The following is a 7775-nucleotide window of genomic DNA, read 5'->3' on the forward strand; positions in this document are numbered from 1 at the left end:
CCTCCCGCCACAGGTGGGCCCGCAGAAGGCATATTAAAGTTATTCACATTTTTTATATTAAAAAATATGAAAATTGATTTAAAATCATAAATTGTGAGCCAGAGCTAAAGTCAGTGAGCTGAGCAAAGATACACAGAGAATATAGGAGTCCAGCTTTTAGATCCACCCACAGCATGAACTTTATAATTTTTTCTAACTAGGCTTCTAAGTATAGCAAAGTTGTTTCTCCATTTTTTAACCCATTGATCAGTTTGGGGTTTTTTTTCTGTGTAATGAGCATCAGGCGCTGACTGTTGTTGGGGCTGAACACTTGTTAAAAACTGCAGCGCTGTTGCAGCACGATTCAGGAAGTCAGAGTTCATAACCAACCCTCCGAACACACGGAAAACAAGTTTAGCAGAGGAAAAACTCCAACATGCGTCGGTTGTTATTTTCTTGCTGCTACAGATTTGACTCTGTCTGTGTGTGTGCATGTAATTATGAAAGGAAGTCAGTCAGTACTAACAGAGATTTAAAGCTAATGAGAAGACAAATGGAGCGGAGGTGATTTTTTTTCTTCAAGCATAATCAAAACATGCAGGAATGTCGACTCATTACCCACATATAATTACCAAGTCATACTTATGTGTAACAGGAAACTTTGGGTAGTCATTTTTTTCTAAACCATATTCACCATCCGTTTGATTTCACTTTTTTTTCTTCCTCTGCTCTGAATTGTATTCTGCTATTAGTCTAATAATACCTAATTGCATTTTAAAGAGGTGATAGATTATAAATTCGCATAATGAGGACTGCCACTTCATTTATTGCATAAATCTCTGTCAGCATAATGTGTGTTCTTAATAATACCGGTTCACAGCCTACTGAATTAATGAAAATCAATTGAACCTGTCGCATAAATCAAGGTAATAATAAATATTAAATTCTATTGTGTCACTTCATGTAGACAAAAGCAGCTATTTATCAAGTGTTTGTGAGCACTGCAGCTAGATGCCAGGTGAGGTAAATTGAGGTTGGGTGCTACACAAATGGTGACCGATTACCCGTGATTGAAAAAGTAAAGAAGGAGTAGGTGAAGGTCGAGGTCCAGGCTCGACACGCAAAAGTCTGCTCCAGTTTCTCATTGATTGTGCTGGATTTCTTTAAGTCTTCAATGACATGAAATTCTTTCTTTGATTAAAAAAAAAAGCCAAAATGCATGTGGAGAAGAAACCTGAGGACACTCGAGCCCTCAAGGAACATTTTCTTCAAATTTTCTTTACCCAGCTGTGTGCTTTTGTGGTGTCTAAAGCAGAATCTATTTCTCACTGCTAGGAGGAATTTTCAAATCAAACAACTGAAGCTTGACTGTTGGCACGTCACATTCTGGTTTCTGTAAACTTTCGTTGTCACATATGTTTATATTTCAAACAACATCTAAAATCCTTGAAATAAGTCTTTGCAGCCATCTTGAAACACCTTCAGTTGTCACTGGGCAGCTACCATTGGTCACTGGGCTAAAAAGACGCACCAGTCAAATCTGATTTAAAAATACAGAACATTGCTCCAAAACAAGCCTTTTCTTTATCTTTTTGTTGCTTTTACAGCTTTGTCCATTCATCCATCCATCCATCCATCCATCCATCCATCCAGCTTCTTTTGCTTATCCAGGGCTCGGTCACGGGGGCAGCAGCCTAAGCAGAGAAGCCCACACCTCCCTCCGCCCAGCACCCTCCTCCAGCTTGTTCTGGGGGAATACCAAGGCGTTCCCAGGCCAGCCGAGAGATATAATCTCTGCAGCGTGTCCTGGGTCTACCCCAGGGCCTCCTCCCGGTGGGACATGCCCGGAACACCTCACCCAGGAGGCCTCCCGGAGGCGTCCTTGTCAGATGCCCAAACCACCCCAACTGGCTCCTTTCGATGTGGAGGAGCAGCGGTTCTACTCTGAGGCCCTCCCGGATGGCTTACAGTTTTGTTTAGTAAGTAATTTAATTTGGGAGTTACCAGCAGTTTCTGTTTGGCTAGTTTACCCAACGGCTTATTGTGAGATAAGTTCATGGTCTCCTTCGTCTTTTGTTTATTTTAGCCAAAACTCCCTCTTTCTTTTTGTTTCTATATCTTGATCTTGTGTGTTAGGTTACCTTGAGCTATAAATTTAAGGACTGTAGCACCGGCAAAAACCTGTGGAAAAGACACAAAAAGTATGTGACATGTTGCAATGACTTTATCATGCTAGCAACAACATTATTATTATTACTATTAGTAGTAGTAGTAGATCAATATATACACACAATTTAAGTGCAGGGAAAACAATTACACTTCACTAAATAACACTAAAACACTTGTAATATCTGCCTAAGAGATATCTGTTGCTGTTAGCTAGGTAGCAACAACATCACTATCATCATCATCATCATCATCACCACTTCAATAAGGAGAGAACATTTGGAAGAATCAAACATGATTTATTGACATAGAGAAATGTTCTTGATGATTAGACCCGATGACTCATCATGGCAGAGAGGAACCCAGTGATAGGATCTAGGACGGAAGCCCTGGAGTCTAGAAGCTGGTTGTAGTGAAGATGAAGATAAAGGCTTGGATTGAGCTCTGAGTGACTCACACAGAGTGGAGGCTGATTGGCTCAAAAAACGTGGGCTAGAAGATGATTGAACTAGAGTAATGATGTCAGCGTTGAGTTTGACAGCGTGGGGAAGTGGTAGCGAGGTAAGGAGCAGTCCAGAAGGCAAACACCCAGGAAGGCAGACAGCTGAAGGACATCAGAAGTTCCTTATTGAACTTATGCATGTGTTTTGTCATGATTGGTGATGACAGGGTGAAAAATGTTTGGTGGTCTATGTTTTCGCTGCGTATCCAAGATGGCAACCACTAAGAGTGCTGAGTTCTTTTGACCATCATGATACACGTGATTGCACACAGAAAGTCACTTTAAATACAATCAGAATCAGATTCAATCATCACAAAGCTGTGCCAATGCTAATGTTTATGGTTACTCATAGCACCTGCAGGTTTCACTCAAGAAATCTAAAATTCCCATCTGAACTGCACTCTGTAGCTAATTTCCTCCTTTATAACAACTGTGTTTTCACTGTATTTTATATTTAGTTAATAGTTGAAGTTATGGGCGTGACCACTGAGTGACAGGCCTCATCTCAGGTAACTGGAGTCAATGAATGGGACCCCAGGACTGTATTTATTGGCTTTGGAGCATTTTGAATACAAATTATCACAGAAATATGACGGCTTGCTTTGCAGTATACCCTCTCCAGTTTGGATAAAGGACATTGTAGCATTTTATTAGCCTGTTACATCACGCTAATTACTGGGTATGTCCGTCTGCTTGTTGTTACAATTTATGGATGCACACTGCTTACCACGTCAACTCACTCTTGTCCAAATATTGTCATTTATGGCTCCAAAAAAACAAAACAAACAAACAAAAAAAATGCTTTGAGGTTTTAAATTTTGGAAGTCACTCTGAGCATGTTAATATTTTATACACTGTCAATGTTATAGAGTCGTGACAGCACTCAGTGAAGACAGGGAATGATCATGTAATTTAACTTTATTTGCATTTCCACAAATAGACTGAACAACTAAACTTGTCATCTGACATTTTCTTCTTTTCTATTGTATTGTATGTATGGGTGCACTGATGGAAAAAAAAATCTGTGCACACAACGCCAAACCTGTTTAAAATCTCGATAGAAACACTGCAGCTGAACCTCATGAGAGTTGTAGTACTGGAAACACACCAAACTGGCATGAAATATTTCTCAGAAAAAGAAGTAATATAATAGTATAATTTAATAGTTTACTATAAAGTATTTTCCTGTTAATGTGTTAGGTCAATTTCCCTTTGAATCATCAGCAGAACAAACAACTCTGACAGCAGACACTCTTTCATGCTTTCTCTGGATCACATCAATGGGGTGGTAATAACATCAGCATCATGGGTGTCAATGTGATGCATTAAGCCACCTCTGGCTTTGACAAACCGCCAGGTATGATCACAGGTGGCATCCCCGTAGTCCCTGCAAACACAGCACCAGCCGATTTGCCTGTAATCTGGTTTTTGTGGCATTATTGGATATTGAAAACTCAATATGTGGTATACCTTGTGCTTTCTCTTAAGCACCAAAGATCAGATGGTCATTTACACCTTGGAGGTAGCCATTGACCTGCATTAATGTACAGGAAGTGAATTTATCAAAAGCAGGAGGAAAAAAAAAAACAGGGAGAAGGCCCAACGGGCAGGGATAAGTTGATTTGTGTAGCAGGATTGATTACAGTGTAATGTCTGTTTCTCTGCTGAACGCATTAATGTCCCGAACTCCTCAAGTGGCTCAGTTTCCAGACAAGCACTTGTGTGTTGATTTATTACGTTGTCTCGGTCTAATTACGGGGGAAGGGAGGGCAGCAGAATGAAGGAAGAAGCTGCTCTGAGAACAGAGCTCACCTCAGACAGATTTCATTTTGATTGTGTTTACTCTGAACAGATAAAACCGCAGGGAGGAAAAAGTTATTTTTCTGGGAAATTATTCTGTTACTTTTGTGCCGAGGAAGTGCAGCAACTAAAGGAGCAGTGCCACAGTTTGGGTGGGTCTGTCCTCCTGAGACAGATGAGAACATAAATGTCAGTGTTTACGGTTTCAAACACATCGATCATTTCCTCTAACCTTAACAACATGTCTGTTTTAACCAAAATTATAATCTTTCCTTAAAAAACCTGGTTTAAGGAAAGATTGAGTACTAGATAACGCCAGAGAAGCACACACAAGTTCATACACACTTGAGTTACAACTCATTATAAAGGTTATGTAACTGCTGTTCCTATGGTGGCAGGTTTAGACACGGTCTCTCTTTTTATTAGAAATGTCTCACAGGGTCAAGCTTTAAATAGCTTCAAAGTCTTTTTGTGGCATCAGTCTGTATCATGTTTACTTGTGTCTGGAGCCATGTGAAGGTCAGAAAATGAGCTCAATCCAAAGATTAGAAAGTACCTCATGTGGTACTGGTAGAAGGTAATAATACGATCCGTGAAAACCCATGGTTGCCCCATTCTCGTTGGTACCAACTAAAGACAGTAAAAAACTCCTTAATAACTTCCTTAATCTCCTGAAATACTCTTTCTGTACTACTGACACATGAATCTATGAAAATGTACATAAACTTCTGCTTAGCTCTCAGGACAGTCATTCTCCAAAGGAAGACTGACTATTGGTTTGAAACAGGAAACTACCTGTCATGCCATGCCTCTGTCTTCATCTCAAACCTCTGGTGGAGCTTGGACAACATTCTGAGTGAAACTGGAGTCATAAAGTTATTGGTGTTTGTCATGGTGGGAAACCCTGAACAGGGGCAGCTGAAATGAAGGGAGCCACTGAGTCACCCATTCATCTTGGTCATCTTGTAGGAATCCGGCAGCAGCAGTGGAGTATCACTCCTCTGCCACAATGTGGTTCACAGACCTATGCAACACTTTGTGGAGGTAAGGAACAGTACTTCTTCCAGTTTCAGGAAGATCACACCCCCAGCCTCCCTCCAAAGTATAGGAAAAGAGCAGTTAATCCAATGTAGGGACTGGAAGGAACAATGTTGAAGATGAAAATATGAGCGTCCACCAAAAAATGTCTAAGCTTAGCCTTGAAGAGTGAGTGGCTCAGTCATTTGGGAGACGTTCAGTCGCTGCTCATCCACATCTAATTCAGAGTTTTGGTCTTCACTTTAGGGCTCTGGATGATGAAGCACCCACAGCATCAGCAAACTTCAGCCATGTGTCACCTGCAGGACTCTGAGGTCTTCTGATAAAGACTTGTTACCATCCCTAAATCTAGGCTAGAAACTAAAGATGACAGAGCCTTTGCAGTCGTGGCCCCCCACATTTTAGAACTCGCTGCCATCCAATCTGTGACGTCAGAAAGCAGCTAAAATCCCTCTCTGGGCCTCTCCTCAGCTCTTTCCGGGAGGATGGCACAGTTGCCCCTCCGTTGGTCTTCCTTGGACTTTCGTGCTCTGGGGGTTTCTGGATGTCTGGAGCGTGGATCTCCTTCATACCTGCTTCATGCCCTGGGGGACAGGGCTATGGCTCCCCACACTCTCTAGCACATCGTTACATGAAGAAACCTTTTGAATACAAGTGCGCTCATGCTCACAGGTGTACACATGGGTGTACACAGACACAAACTACACCTTTCTTTGCTGCTACCTCAAAGCACACTGTGCGCTGTCGATCCTACGTACTGCACAATAATATTCAGTATTTAGTATTTACAGTTATATACACATAGATTGGTGATTGTTTCTTATTCACTTACTGTTTACTTTCACTTGCTTGTCTGCTTTAAAACCAATTGATCCAAGTATAGGAAAGATTGTAGTTAACAAATAGTAAATGCTGCACGTTGAAATGATGAACTAGGACAGCTCTGTTGTCCTAATGCCATAAGCTGGTGACTCATGCTCTGTAGACTAAACCCACCTTCTAAATAACTGGGATGTGAAACCGGCTTGGCAACAAAGCATTACTTACCATCCCTGGCGAGGTTCATTATGTACAAACAGGCTTTGAATATGGGTGTCGAGCTGGAAGGAGTTTGTTGCACATTGACTGAGACTTCTGTCCAAGAAGGAAAAACTCGATACACTAATGATTTTTAAAGTCTACAAACATTAGGGAAAATCTGTGCGTTCACTCACTGATAACAGCCCCATGATTACCCAATGATCTTGTGTAAATATACTGTTTATATGCTGATCATAAAGATCCTTTATTCTTTACATAGAATGAAGGACTTTGTTTGTAGCTACTGATTCCTGATAACTTTTCGACGTAAACATCTGTACCGATGGAGTACAGATGTTTACACCAAGTTTTCTTCAAACAAACCAAATCCCCTTTTTGCAGTGATTTGTAAGTTTATTCTTTAACTTTATTCATCAAAAGATGAAAGTAAACTTTATCAAGTTAGACCCTGTTGCACTTGTTTTTTCAATTTCTCTCTGAGAATTTATTACTATAAAGATCAATAGCTTCAATCCATAAGAACGTTATCCTGTTAATTATGAGTTAGTGAAAGTCACATTTTTCAGGTGTCTGATTCTGGAGGACGAGCAATAAGCAGCAACATTGCAGCAGAAGATTAGCTGCAAAGAGCTTCGCACACAGATGCATCGTCACACATGAGCTGCTTTGATGGACATTTGGAGCAAGAACTGTGGACTCTGCACATGCATGTTCATACGTCACACACACACACACACACACACACACACACACACACACTCTTTCTATGGCCCATTCATTCTCATTAATCGGCTTCCAACCAGCTGTTACTCAAACATTAAAGAACATGTAATCAATCATTCCTTCACACTCCACTGTGATCTTCTCTGTCTCTGCAACAAATGATTTTTTTTGAAACAGCATTTGATTTGTTTTCAGTTAATGTGTTAATTACTCATTTTTTAATTGTTTAATTTTGTAAAAACTCCTAAAAACATTTCCTTAGATGCCCTGCATGGAAACTTTGTGTGTAAAAAAATTGTTTTTGGTAACTTTTAACCTTCAGCATTAGCGTTTTTACTTCCACAGTGTTGTTTTTTTCGAGCCAAAATGTAGTGGCCATAATGGATTTGAAAAGGTGAAGTGCCAGGTAACAGTTAATGCTTGCAAGCTTGATTGAACTGTATGGTTGTCATGCAGATCTTGGATGTTAGAATCAGAATCAGAATACTTTATTAGTCCCAGAGGAAATTATATGGTCACATTTGCT

Source organism: Neolamprologus brichardi, chromosome 2 (assembly GCF_056152115.1).
Source record: "Neolamprologus brichardi isolate AB-2024 chromosome 2, ASM5615211v1, whole genome shotgun sequence".
NCBI lineage: Eukaryota > Metazoa > Chordata > Actinopteri > Cichliformes > Cichlidae > Neolamprologus > Neolamprologus brichardi.